Here is a 13530-nt window from a genome sequence, read left to right as displayed (position 1 = left end):
GTTTTCTGCGTCAACGAGGGTGATGGAGGAGCGTGACTGGGACCCCCGTGTCCTAAAAACGGTCTGGTCCTTCGGGCAGCAGGCACAAAAGCTGAGCAGGCCTCTGTGTCCCTTCCCCACCGACCGGGCACCCAGCGGAGGCGGGTTCGGTGCTGCCAGCCCGTAACCCCTGCGTTTGTGGGTGCACAGCGAGCCCCTCGCGGGGAGCAGCCTGGCTCTGGCGCCCAGCGGGTGCAACGCTCCGAGTGGGACCCCACCTCCTTGTTTGGGGAATACGATCGCCGCCGCTTAAAAAAATAAACCTCGGGATCAGGGCAAACATTTGAGTCCTGTTTTCACTACCGATTAGGCATTTAGGCCCCCCAAACCGGTGACAGCGGCTCCGATGTGTTTAGGGGCTGGCAAATGCATGTTTTCTGGCCCTACCCATAGCGAGGGGACAGACAGTGACAGCTGCTCTCCAGCCACCATCTGCCCCGGAAAGCGAAGGGTGGGCGCCTGCGGGCAGAGCGTTGGCTGTTGGTCTCTGAATGGAGGCGAGTGACTTAAATGCACAGGTGATGATTTAACAGTAATGAACACGGCTCGCCGAGGTGACACCCCAGGTCACCAAGCACAGGGCAAAGGGCAAGTGACCAGCAAAACGGCAGCTTCTGAAAACGGGTGTCAGTGAGAAGGTGTATCAGCGCATCCACACAACACATAATTACAGCCTCATGGATGATGGTTTTTAATCAGAAATATTCAGTCTTCAGCCACTGCCGCTCTATGTGCATCTTGGCAAGCCATTTTTCCCACCGCGGGACGCAGCACGGTGAAACGCAGGGCACTTGCTGATGCCCCGGGCAGGCTGCCCCGCTCCTCTGACAACCCAAGAGGGATGAGCTGGTCATCTGGACCAAGGCGAACACAAAACCAACTCAGCCATCAGCCTGGTGCAGGGAAGAGCCTCCTTTGGAGCAGCGGTTTACATCGAGCCTCCTTCCCCTCTCCACCGCAGTTAAACCCCAGCAGCCGCCTCGGGCGCAGTGCTGCTGGGTGGCTGCTGCTGCCGGAGACCCCAGAGCCAGCTTGCCCCAGAGTTGCTTTGGCGCTGGTGACCAGCTTAAATCCCCAGCACGCTTGGCTGAGCATTCCCCACCCCCTTGCAACTGCCTCCTATTCCAGGAAGGAGCGCACAAGCCTTCGCCTCACTTTTCACATAGCTTTCAACAGCTCCAATGTCATTGCCTAGGCGACCGGGACGCTACTTGATTGTAGTGCAGTAAATAACATAGGTCCTCAATCCCAGGCCGCTCCTGTCTGCGGGAGACCTCCGGGGGAACTCGAAACGCTTGGGGAGCCAGAGCAGGTAGGAGGAAAAAAACTACAAAAGGAAACCCCTTGCTATTTGCGTGTGTGAGTTACTCAGCACGACCCTCTCTGGAGCGCTCGACAATGCAGGTGGAAGATGATGTGCGGCCGCTTTGCTCTGTAGGCTAGTTACGGAATATGAAGGAGTCTCAGAAAGTTTGCTCCCAAGTGCTTTAGACCTGGAGTTAAAGCACTTGCGGAGGAAAAACCAGCCAAGGCTTGAATGGGAAAAGCGGAGGTGGGGCTGGGTACCGGCGGGATGCTGAGGCTGGCTGCCGGCCGCGGGTGCCTAGGCAGGGCTGACACTCAGCGGCCAGGGAGGGAGGGAGAGTTGGCTGGTTTTAGCCTCCTGCCCCATCACGAGCTGCCTGTTGTAGAGGGTTTCTGTCGAACCTGCCTGCTCCTTGGAAAGACAATTTTTAATAAGCTGCTGGACCCCAAGGAGGGCTCCTGAGATTCAAGTGTGCTGCAGAAAAGCTTGCTCGCTCTTGGTCACTTTTATAGGCCTCATTTCCCAGGTGTGATTTTAATAATCTGGGAGAAATGAGCAATAGGATGGGGCAGTGTTGGCACCTTGGGATCTGTCAATGTTTTGCAAACATTATTTGCTGCAGGCTGGATGAGCCTGATGGTTCTCATTGTGCAGAGGGGGGGAGGAGAGAAGGTCCAGGGGCCAGTTCCCAAACCATCAAGCAATACACTGCAGTTCGATGTGAGAGGTGGAAGTGGCTCTCAGCAGTCTTCCCCTCTAAGGATGGGCCAAGAGTCTTTAGGAATTAAGAATAGCCCTGTTATACAGGTTTTGTGTATTTATCTCCCTTTAAGGCAGGTTGCAAAGTGCTGTCATGTTTCATTCTGGGCTGTTAGAGTGGCAGGAGAGAGGTGAAATCGTTATTGCTAGGTGAAATAGCAACAGACATTTCTAAGTGCCTAAAACTGAGGCTTAAAGTTAATAGTGAGATCAAAGATGCTCCTTCTAGAGGCTGCAGAGACTCGGCTGCCAGGCATCACTTTCAGCAAGGCTTCAGCCCCCTCGTTACACCCGCGGTACCCTATACCTTCCATATATTGATGAAAGAAGGAAGTTGAATGTATAGTAGTTCTAAGAATATATTCAGATTCTGTGGTCAAAACACAAACCGTGGGCTGACTGGAGCACAGCTGAATATATGCAGGTTCATCTGCTCTGCTTCTCCAGAGAGTTATTCTCCCTTCTTGGGAGGGCTGGAGTGGACCGTGGTGCGTGCTTTTATTCTCCGTGTGTCCCTGGGGCTGGGGGAGAAACGGCTGCTTCAGCTCAGCTGGGGCTGACTTGGCGTTTCGGATATAGCTGAAGTCACAGCAGTGGGGAAAAGGCTGAGGGCACTGAGTATTTCCAGACTAATCCTTTGGAAATCACTTTGGTGGCAATTCACAGGGAGGGTACGTGGACGGGGAACCAGCCCCGGCGCGACCCAGCCCGGTCCTGCAGCCCCGGGGGGCGGCAGCCCCCGCCTCGGTGCTAAGCCTGTAGGCAGTGGACTGAGCTGAGCCCCAGCACAAGCGAAGGTGGTGGATTGCCTCTTCGCAGGCTTTGTCTCTGTACTCCTGGCCTTTTTCTTCCATGTGCGGTTTCCCTGCAATGCCCTGACTAGCAACAGAGGGAAGCAGCAATCCAGCGAACGGCAGAGCCGGCTTGGGAAGCTCGCGGAGAGCAGCTCTCCCGAGTGAAAACAGGCAAATCTCACCAGCCGCCTTGGCGCCCGGCCCCAAGCCCTCTGGTTTGCCTGTTTCGGTCTTTCTTCCTCTAGAAGCCTGCAGTAAATCTGGTGAACGTCCTGCTGCAGGCTCCCCCAGCTGCCCCCGTGCCAGCCCCGCGTCTCAGCTGTCCCGGACCGCCACGCCAAGCATCCCTCATCGCCTCCCTGCTGCGTCGAGGCAGAAGGGGTGGGGGACACCCTTCCCTGGGCACAGAGATGGCAGGTTTGGGTCTCTGGAGGTGTTAAATCCTCCTGGTGGCAGTTTGGCTGTCAAACTCTGGCATAAGTCAGGGTAACGCTTCAGGTCTTTCCTTTGGTGCTGGGAAGCGGGCAATGTCAGGGAGCTGGCACCGTTATGGCAGAGGCGAAATAGGCTCCAAATGGACCTGGGGGCTGGAAGTGACAGAGAAGTTGAACCTGGGCTTGGCTGATCTCTAGCTCTGCCACTGACGATGTGTTTAGCCCCAGGTTAGTCACCTCCCAGTATAGTAGCCTATAGGCACTGGGACAGTAATTACATCCAAGCCATCTAGCAATGCTTCTCTAGCAATGTAGAATTAGTCTCTAAGGCTCTTCTCTGTTCACCTTTAATTAAGATGTGCCACAGGGCCTCCACTGCTTCTGATGGGATGTTTCTTCCTTCTGCTGGACCTCACCATCAGAGCGCTTTCCCGACGCCCCTGAATGTGAACGCCTCCACCGTTCATTGCAAAATGGGACTTTAAATGGCACCTTGTTCTAGAGTTAATTACACTGTCATTGGCACCACTGCCGACCTCGGGAACACGATTTGCAGAGTCTTTTGTGGTTCTTTATCATCTCAGGGGCCCGGCTGTCAGGCTGTCATTCTTGCTGCAGAGATGCTTTCCCAAGATGTGCAGTGATCACTGCAGCAGGGTGTGTAACAGTGCCAACAGCCCCAGCTTCGATTTGTACCACGTTGTTTAGAGCTCAAGTGTGAGAAGATACTGGCCTGGCTTTGCAAACCCTGATTGTGCTTTGAAAGAGAAAGGGAACTTCCAAACGCCCTTAAAATATTCAGATTTTTTTCCTTTCAAAAACGAGTGCAGCCACGTGGTTAGAGCTGGTGTCACCCATCATGACCACACAGCCGGGGCGGTGCAGAGGTACTTTCTCCGCTGAAGGGAAAGGCCTGGCTCCTTCCTGAAGCTACCGCTGCCCTGGGCCAGGGAAAGCAGCGTGGAAGCAGGGTAAGGCCACCAGCAGTCGCCTGCCTTAGCTCTAGGCTTTTCCTTCTCTCAGAACTGCCGCATAGGTCCTTTCGTTTCTCTGCGTGTCACACATGGGATGAGGAGGGATGGGAGGACACCAGACTCTCACTGCTAGCTATTCTGTGATGGGACCCACGGGGAACGAGCCCTCCTCTGCTGTGGCAAACCCTCCTGGAAGAGCATCTGCGGATGCCGTGTCTCACAGCCGAGTCGCAGATGGAGCCGAAAGCAGCCCGCAGGGTCAGCCATCGGGGAACACCACCCTGCTTTCGTTTTAACCCCCGCTCCCCAGCCACCTGGTCCCCAGCTGACTCAGAGGGGCTGGGGCGACCCCGAGCATCACTCAGTTAGAAAGCGGCTGCCCTCGCGCTCGGCGGCTCGAGCCCCAAAAGCAGGAAGTTTTCAGGCTTTCACTATTAGATGTCGGTACCAAGCTGAAACGAGATGCTAACACTGGAGTGGGTAAAAGGAGTAGCCAGATGGTGCCTGGGGGACACCCATGTCAGGCAGGGCAGGGAAGCGGTCCCGCTGCTTCCAGGGCACGGGTGAGGGAGGAGGAGGACGATAGCATGGCGGAGCTACCAGAAGAGGAAGGCAGCATGGGGCCCAAGATGGCTCCGTGAAATCTGCTGCTCCTGCTGCCGCGGTCAGAGAGGCGCTGGGCACAAAGGGAGAGCCGAGGTGCGTTTTCTTCCGCACTTGAAAGAGGTCAAGAAGTGTTGTCCAGGGGCAAAAGGAACAGACCGGACTGAGGATGACTCCGGTTTTGCCCATGCAGTAGTGTTCAGAAGGCTTTGGCTGAAGAATGGGCTTTCCCACAGACTTCCCACAGGCAGTCCCGGGTAAATGGTGCTCTTTCTCCCAGTAACACTTCCCTTCTGCAAAGCAGAGGCAACATTCCTGCCTTGCGGTACTTGGGGGGCATAATATACCATCCAATAATGTTTGAAAGCTGCTTAGAAGTGGGAAGGTCATTTTAATATCTGAACAAGTAAGATTTAGGATATCTGCACCGTGGCTTCACCATAAACTCGCACTATGCATCTGGGTGTCTTGTCTTTATGGATTTGCGGGCATTTGCAGCTTCCCAAGAAAAACATGTTAGCCTGTTGGGAAACGATGTTGCTGGGATAAAAACTGCCGCGTGCCTGAAATGGACAGACCAGGATGAGGACTGAAAGGCAACATCAAAACAGAGCACAGGCAGACTTCTGAAGCTGTTCGAGTGGCCCCTGGGGATGCCTGAGCTCCTGCCACTGCTCGGAGCTCCTGCAATCCCGCTTTCTTGGCGCACCTTGCTCGGAGCCAGTGGCACCCAAGGATGTTTCATATACCAGCCTTCGGGGTACAGCTCGTGGCCTGAATTTGTGGCATGGCCGTGATTCAGAGACAGGAATGCCTCTCCCGTATTCCCCGGATTCACGGAGGTGGATTTCCTCACCCCAGAGCAGAGACCACACACCGCACAGCCCAGCAGCGCGGTCCCGGGGCTGCAACAAGGGTGTCTTCGGCTCTGACTCTTGCTGCAAGAGGTTTTTTTCTGCCACCTAGCTTGGGGTTTCAGTTTGATTCAGAGAGCCGATACTCGAGGGTTTGGTAGTGCTGTATCTAACCAGAGAGTCTAAGCCCTTTGCTGAATGAAGCCAGTCCAAACTGATTACTAAGAACAGTCGTGCGAAGCCTCCCCAGGGCTGGGGGAGCTGTTTGTAGCCACACTGAAGCACGGTGTAAACTTCTTAAATGGGAGCCTTGAGTCACAGGATGAGTGCTTAGCAGAACTGGGCTGACATCCCAACACCCTGCCGCTTTGGCCCGTGCCAAAATACCCACATATTTGTAAAAACACCAGCCCACGACGTCATCACCAGAAACACCACCCCTATGGGAAAGCCGGGTGGTTTTATTCTGTTATCTGTAGTCCTGGCCTGCAGCGAAGGTGTTTCCAGTCGCCTCCCGTCCTGTGCCAGCCACCTTTCGGTGCAGCAGACTCCAGAGCAGGCGAAGCTTGGGTCGCCCGTCCTGCACGCCGCTCCTTGCCTGCAGCCTGCTGCGGGGGCGAGGGGCTCCGTCTCCCCACGATCGGCCCTGGGGGGCTCCTGCCGTGCCGCTGGGAGGGAGGTGGGAGGCTCCTGCCCTCCGCCGGCTGCTTCGCTGTCATGAGATGGCACTCTGGCAATGCTAACCTTGCTGTTTCTCTTTGCCCCTAGAGTGATTTATCCTTTGTCAGACTCCCCCGCTGTGAAGATGTCCCAGTCATCTCCAGCTGATGAAGGCACGACGTTTGAGCACCTCTGGAGCACGCTGTAAGTGTGGTTGATCATTTGCCTTGAGGTCTATTCTGAGGCAGAAGTGGCCCTTTGCTCTGTAATCTGTGTTAGCAGGTACCACTAGCGTGGCCCGAAGGGAGACAAGTTTCTTTTGCCTGCTCTGGTTTTCATGTATTCCTTTTCCAAATTTTGAATTTTGCTCCCAGACTCCGATCTCTCTGCTCAGATCATTTCGTTGGCCAAACCCCTTTGCTCTGGTGATGCTAGACAGTTCGAAGACCATGGAGTTTGCATGTGCTGAAAGCAGGGCCCCACAAACCTTGTTTCAAGGTACTGGACGCTGTTTCTGGAGGGGGTTGTGCAGCCGCCAGCGTTTTCGCTGTGCACGGTAAATGCACGGGCAGGAGAGCTGCAAAGCGCGGTGTAGCCTTCCCACAGCACGGCTGCCCTCGTGCACGTCAGAGGTCAGCATCGGGGCACGCTTCCTCTCGCCCGAGGAAGCAAAGGTGTTTGGGGAGCAGAAATGTCTCAGCAGTAGCTGGGAAGGGGAAACACTGACTCATCCTCGTGCAGAGGAGAGCAGCTGGGCCATGTCCTCTGTGCCCTGCCTGCTGAGAAACCCCACCGGCCGCGGCGGCACCCTGGGGGCCCTGCCCGTGTCCCTGCGGGCACAGCAGGGCTGCGGAGGCTGCACCCAGTGCTGCTGCTCGCAGAGCCAGCCCTGGCCAGCCGCGGCTGAGTACCGACACACCTGGCCGGGTTTCCTGCACCGCAGCCCTTAGAGCTGACGTTGGATGTGACGCTGTCTCGTGTATAGGTCCTTTTTTTCATGCAGTGCTCCAGGGCCGTGTGGAGATGGTGTCAGGGCCAGAGCAAAGGTCACCTTCCAGCTGGGACCCTTGCCCGGTGTGTGGCAGGGGACACTGGGACCAAGGCTGGGAGGATGCGCTCTCGCTCATCAGGCTTCACCTGTGGGGCCCTGAGGCTTGGTGGCTACCTGATTAAAATGGGCATTTTCTAAAAATTACACATCTTTTGGTCACACCAAGGCTTTTGCAAGTCTTCTGGCCTTTGAGCCTCACACTCTAATCAGGCAAGGAAGGAGGACTGTGCTTCATTTCCTCTTCTTTCTTCCTTGGAATCCTCTCAAAGACATCCTGAGGTGACAGATATGCTAGAGCAGCTGGGTGGATGAAAAACTTCCCAAGTCTCTGCTTGCTTTACCCACCAGGCAACAGTTTGCCTGAGCAAAGCCTGCTCTGCCATGTGAAAATAAAAGCAGAGGATGGAGGGAGAAGTTGAGAAGGGGCCAAGGTTCAAGGGAATCGCAAGTTGCTGGGAGGTGGTGGCGCAGGCTGCGCTGGAGAGCTGGAAGGTTGACTGTGCCACCACCTTTTCCACAGGGAGCCAGACAGCACCTACTTCGACCTCCCTCCGTCCAACCATACGGGCAGCAATGAGGTCTCCAACCGCACCGAGGTCACAATGGACGTCTTCCAGATGAGAAGCATGAATGACTCAGTCATGGTGAGTGTGCTCGGACTGCGCAAATGGGAGCTGCGTCAGGCACAGTCCTGGGTTCCCCACGGTGGGCCGGGGGCTCTGGGGTAGGAAATGGGATGCTCGCCGGTTCACAAACCGAACACAAAGACTACAGGTGCAGCGCTGGTGTCGTTTGTGCAGGGCCTGGTAACCTGTAGTCGATGGCTGTACTGCAGGATTGCAGCTGGATGGTACAGCGGTCAGTAAAATCCTGGCTACTTATTAATAGATAATATTGCTGCGTGCAGCAGCAGGGGCTCTGTGCCGTAACAGCCATGGAGCCTGAGCACCTTGACAGGAGGAGAGTATAATTTGCTCCTGTATAAACCTGCTGTGTAGTAAAAGCCGTTTGTAAGCTGCAGAGCTGCTGGAGGGACACCTTGTGCTCCCGACGCCCAGCTCTGCCCCTGCTGTGGTCCCCAAGGGTCCGTGCCATTGCTACGGGCGCTTCCCTCCAAGAAGCTGGTGCGTCTCCCTCTGAGGCAAAGGGTTTGAAAAGCGTAGCAGGCATGTGAGACGTCTGGGTCACTTGTTCGGTGCCCTGAGCAAGGTGGCCTCCTGGGAGCATCCCTGAAGCAGCTCTGGCCGTTGGCAGCATCTCCCTCCAGAAAGCCGCCGTTTCCCTCCTCGCCAGCTTGCATCCCCTCCCCCAGCCCCCTTTTCCCTCGCTTTTTGCTTGCTTTCCCTCCCTTCCCCGGCCTTTGTCTGCAGCGGGCAGGAGCCTGGCAGAGGGATCGGGCGGAGGCGGTGGTGCTAATTGGGGAGCTGCCCCTCGCTGAGCTTGCCCTCGCCTTTCTTCTCGTTCCCGCTGTAGCCAAAGCCGAGCCCAGCAGGAGTCGGTGCAGCCCGGGGTGCTGCCAGGGCTGGGCAAGCCCTGGCTTTGCAGGGCTCTGAGCGCAGCGGCTGCGCACGGCAGGGCAGGGCCAGCTGCCGGCCCTTGCTCGGGGTAATGAGTCGGTAGTAAATATTTACATTGGCCCGATGGTGCAGCCGAGCGCCGCGCTGCTGAGCTCCCGGTGAGCCGCGGCCAGCTCGTGCTGGCTGGCATCAGCGAAACGCACGGCAGGCTGACACGCGTGAAAATAAACGCACAGGTAACACGATATTGTCGGCCTGAAAGAAAGGCAAGACACGGGAGCCGCGGCACTGGGGCCGCTCCGTCCGTGCCGCGATGCCTGCTGCTCATGATGCTCAGCAGTGCTGGAGCGGGTGCGTGGGAAGCAGCGGGTGCTGCGGCGCCCGGCACCGGTGCCGGCGCTCGGTGGGTGCGGGCAGGCCACCCAAACGCTCTGTGACCTGCCTTCCAGCCAGGCGCGATGCTCCCTCTCGGCATTACACGGGCACAGCATTGCTCCTGGTTCAGGGTCCTGTGGGAGGAGTTGCTGTAATTAAAGATGTGAACAATTCCTCAGCCACCCTTTTTGCTTAGAGACGACAACTTCAGGACTGCTAGTTTGTGCAGCGCTGTAGGCTTTACGTACGACGCTGCCACCGACCTGCTTGTGCGTGGGTCCACGCGTGCACAGCAGCGCTGGGAGGCGGGTGATGCGCGCTGGTTCCACCTTTCAAAATACGCCACGCCACTCTCTGAACTGCTTATCTACTCCAGCACGCAGCCTTCCACGGCAGGTCTGGCCGTAGGAAACACCATTCACTCATCTGCCTCCAGTTGGAAGGAAATCTGGCTGGTGACTCCAGATATCTATCTATCCATCCATCTATCTATCCATATCTGTCCATATCTATCCATGCCTGTCCGTCTGGCTATCTGTCTAGCCATCTATCCATCTAGATATCCATCTATCCACACCTATCCATATCCATCCATCTAGACAGGGATAACTCGATGTCTCTGAGATACAGAGCTATCTCAGAGCCACTGCATCACCTGGTCGATGCAAGGGCAGCCACCTCAGTCTGCTGGTAAAGGGTGCCGGCCAAATGCGTTTCCAGCCCAGTGAGGCTGCAGGCAGCTTTCGGGAGTGGAGTCCAGCTGGGTTTGATGATGGAGCTGGACCCCCTCTCTCCCTGCAGTGGGAATGGTTGGTATCGCCCCGTCCATCACTGGGCAAGCTGGGGCCTGCCCTGTGCTTTAATGAATAGTCATGAGGGACAGAAAGGGGTGGGCCCTGTTTTGTTGTTGGATGCAGCTAGTTGACAGAACTAAGGGAGATGAAAAAAGCAAAAAAGCCAACACACGGCGGCACACGGGTGGCCAGCGCAGCATCCCTGGCGCTGCCCACCCCGGCCCTGCTCCCGCGCTCCTTCGTTCCACCTGCCTTCCTGCCCCAGCCGCCCCCACCGCCGCCCCGACCCCATGACTCCCGTGGCGGGACGCTTCCCAGCGCTCTGTGAATCCCGAAACGACTAAAATGCTGTACATCAGCGACCCGATGCAGCATTATACCACGGTAGGTGCTATTTGTTATTAACGCGTTTTGCCTTGCGGCTTCTTATTTGAAATTGTTGAAGATGTCCCTGCTCGTTGCAGGCGGGGGTTGGATTAAGTGGCCTTTAAAGGTCCCTTCCAACCCAAACTATTCCGTGATTCTCCGAAATGATCCTCCGCCGCTGAGGCAGGAGCTGGGCGCGTGCTCTGGCTCTGCCTGCTCAGCCTCCGTGCCCGCCGCTGCCCGGGATGTGCCAGGGGCTTCCCCCGTCCCACGGCTGCACAGAGCGGCTGTGCCGGCCGCCCCGGCCGTGAACCACAAGCTGTGTCAGCGTGGGACGCGGCAGCCTTGGCGGCTCGGTCAGCGTTTCTCTCTTACTTTGCCTGATCCAGTGCCTGCAGAGCCCAAGGTGCGATTTAAACCTGTGTTGCAAAGGGGTGCAGGCTCCCTCACCCGCGCCCGTGCAGCCGGGAGGGGCGTTAGCTGGAGCATCCGTCTGAGGCGCGCCCTGCGGTGCTGGGCACCACCAGCACCACTTTGTTGTCCACTGGGGACCTCCTCAGCCGAGCTCATGCGTGCACCCGCGGCCCCAGGCAGGCTTTCCTTCCCTGGTTTAAAGTCTCTGGGAGGGTAGAGCAGATGAATTGGTACCTGTGCTTGCAGGTGACACATTTTCAGCCCTGTCCTCAAGCACTGCGGTTGCTTTCTTAGTCAAAAGGGTTTTGTGTTTGCTTTCCAGCGTTCAGAAAATTTAGATATAGGCATAGACGCAGCCGAGATAGAAAGGTACGGTGCTGCACTTCCCGACCAGAAATTACTTCATTCCTCTTTTTGTCTTACGTGTGTTGGTACAAAGCACATGTGGACCAGGTTCGCTTTGTACTGCAGTGCTGTTACCTGGCAGGTTGTTGCTGCAGTCATGAATATTTATATATGTGTGTGTATAAACATATATATGTGTGTGTGTATATATATTTACAGACACGCATGCAAGCACTGTGTAGGGTTTCTTACACACACACAAACACTCATGCCTTGCATTTGTCTTTTAAGGGAATGTTTCCAAAATTTAGTCAATTTTTAAAAACAAGTTGGTCATTTTTGCCCTGCATCTGATTTCGGGTGTCTCTGCCAGCGGATTTCCAAGGCCGCGGTTCTTAGGGCGCTGCCTGTTGCTCTGTGCTGGCAGGGGATCCCGGCTTGGGCTGGCCAGCCCGGCTTGCAGAGGTGATGCCCTGGGTCTCGTGTCTCCTTTGCGTGTCAAGAGGTTGCCATTTTCCCCGAGGGAAGGCTCTCTCTCCTGTGCGGAGGTCGGGATGCTCTCCTCAGTGGATCGGTCCCAATTTACCTGTCCATTAAGGTTTACAGCCACAGGCTTCAGCTGCTCACAGTCCTTGCTCTAAGCACCGCAAACTCACAAAATCACGCAGCAATGACTTCTGTGGAGGTTTTTTCTGGCCACTTCCAAGGGCCGCCTCACCCCTAGCCCACCCTGCAGCTCCCACACTTGTGCCTCCTGAGCAGCAGATACTGCTGGGAGGCGAAAGGCTTCCCGGTTATCTCCCGTTCCGGCAGATGAGCCACCGTGGGAGCCCGCACGCCGCGCTCTGCCAGGCGGCGCGGATGTAGCCTGCTTCTCCTGAGCACGCACACACGTGTGCGAGGGTAGCACCGAAGGTCGCCCTGTTTGCCTGTCAAGCACCGAGCACTTACCCTCCATTCGTTCCTAAAAAAGGCAGGTGGCTGGGCACAGGGCGCGTGTGCCGCCGCTTCCCTGGGGCCCTTCCCTTGTCCCATGAGAACAAAACAGCTCAATCCTGGTACTCGTGGATTGCTGGGGCTGCGGATCAGCCCTGACAAGCAGTGAGCCCTTTTCCCCTTGCTGCTCTCTTTCTGGTCGACGCCTGAGCTTTGCTTTTCAAGGGTGACCTGTGCTGCACGGCTTCCAGCCGCTGTCACCCGCCGCCAAGGCTGCCCCGGCCCCGCGGTCCCCTCCGGCAGCTGCCTGCAGCCGGGCGGTTTCCCGGCCGGATGGCACGGGCTTTCCATGCATGTTTTTAACGCCCGTTTTGCCGAAATCTCTCGTAACTCTTTCCCCAGGTGAAGCCTGGGATTGTGGAAAGCTTGGATGGGGGTGGTTTGTCTTTGGCTGGGCTATTTATAGAGCGATGAGAAGGAATAGAGGGGTTTACGCACATATTTTAGGGGAGAAAATGGCTATATGTATAAAAACAAGCCAGATCTTGTTCAGCATTCCTCCAGTTAGTCACAGGCTCCAACGACCTTGCGAGAGATGCAGACAACAGGAGAACTTTCCTGGAGAAGGATGATTGCCTTTAAACCATTATACATCGTAGTCGTTTGGGTGAGGTTGGGATCCCAAGTTAAAACACGTCTCCTGATTCCTAAGCTGTGAGCCTTGCAGCCCTTTGGAGGAGCAGGCAGGCGGCTGAGCCTGCTGGGCTGAGGGACGGTGACGGCCGCCTTCCAGCGGCTCTCGGTTTCCCAGGGCTGCCCCAGCTGGTGCTGGTGGCCGGAGGGACGGTCCCCGCCGGGGCGCAGGGGAGGCAGCCGAAGCCGGGTGAAGCGGGGAGCGCAGGCGGGCGGCCCCGTCCCCCCTCCGGCGCGGGGTGCTGCGGGGAGTCGGGGCGACCATGCAATGGCTGCGGTGCGTGGTGACCGGCAGAGCCCCGCAGCCGCCAGCAGCACCCACCTCTGGGACTGCCAGCATGCTGCTGGCTTCAAACGCTGGGAGAGCAACCCCTGAGCAATTAGGGAGTTGGAGATTTCTGGGGGAAAAACCATCCCACTTGCTCTGAGAAACAGTTATGTTCAGGATATTTTATTTTAATAGTAGTTTACTTCTCTACTATGGAAAAATAATATTTTTTTGTCTGATTTTCAGAGGAAAGATTTAGGCCGCTTTAGCCATCCGGCTTTTGAGAATGTAGCTTTGCTTAGGCTATGCCTGCAGATAAAAGAGCTGCCAGCTGTTACTGGAAGTATC

Source organism: Phalacrocorax carbo, chromosome 20 (assembly GCF_963921805.1).
Source record: "Phalacrocorax carbo chromosome 20, bPhaCar2.1, whole genome shotgun sequence".
Classification (NCBI taxonomy): Eukaryota; Metazoa; Chordata; class Aves; order Suliformes; family Phalacrocoracidae; genus Phalacrocorax; species Phalacrocorax carbo.
Note: the sequence above shows the minus strand (reverse complement) of the source record.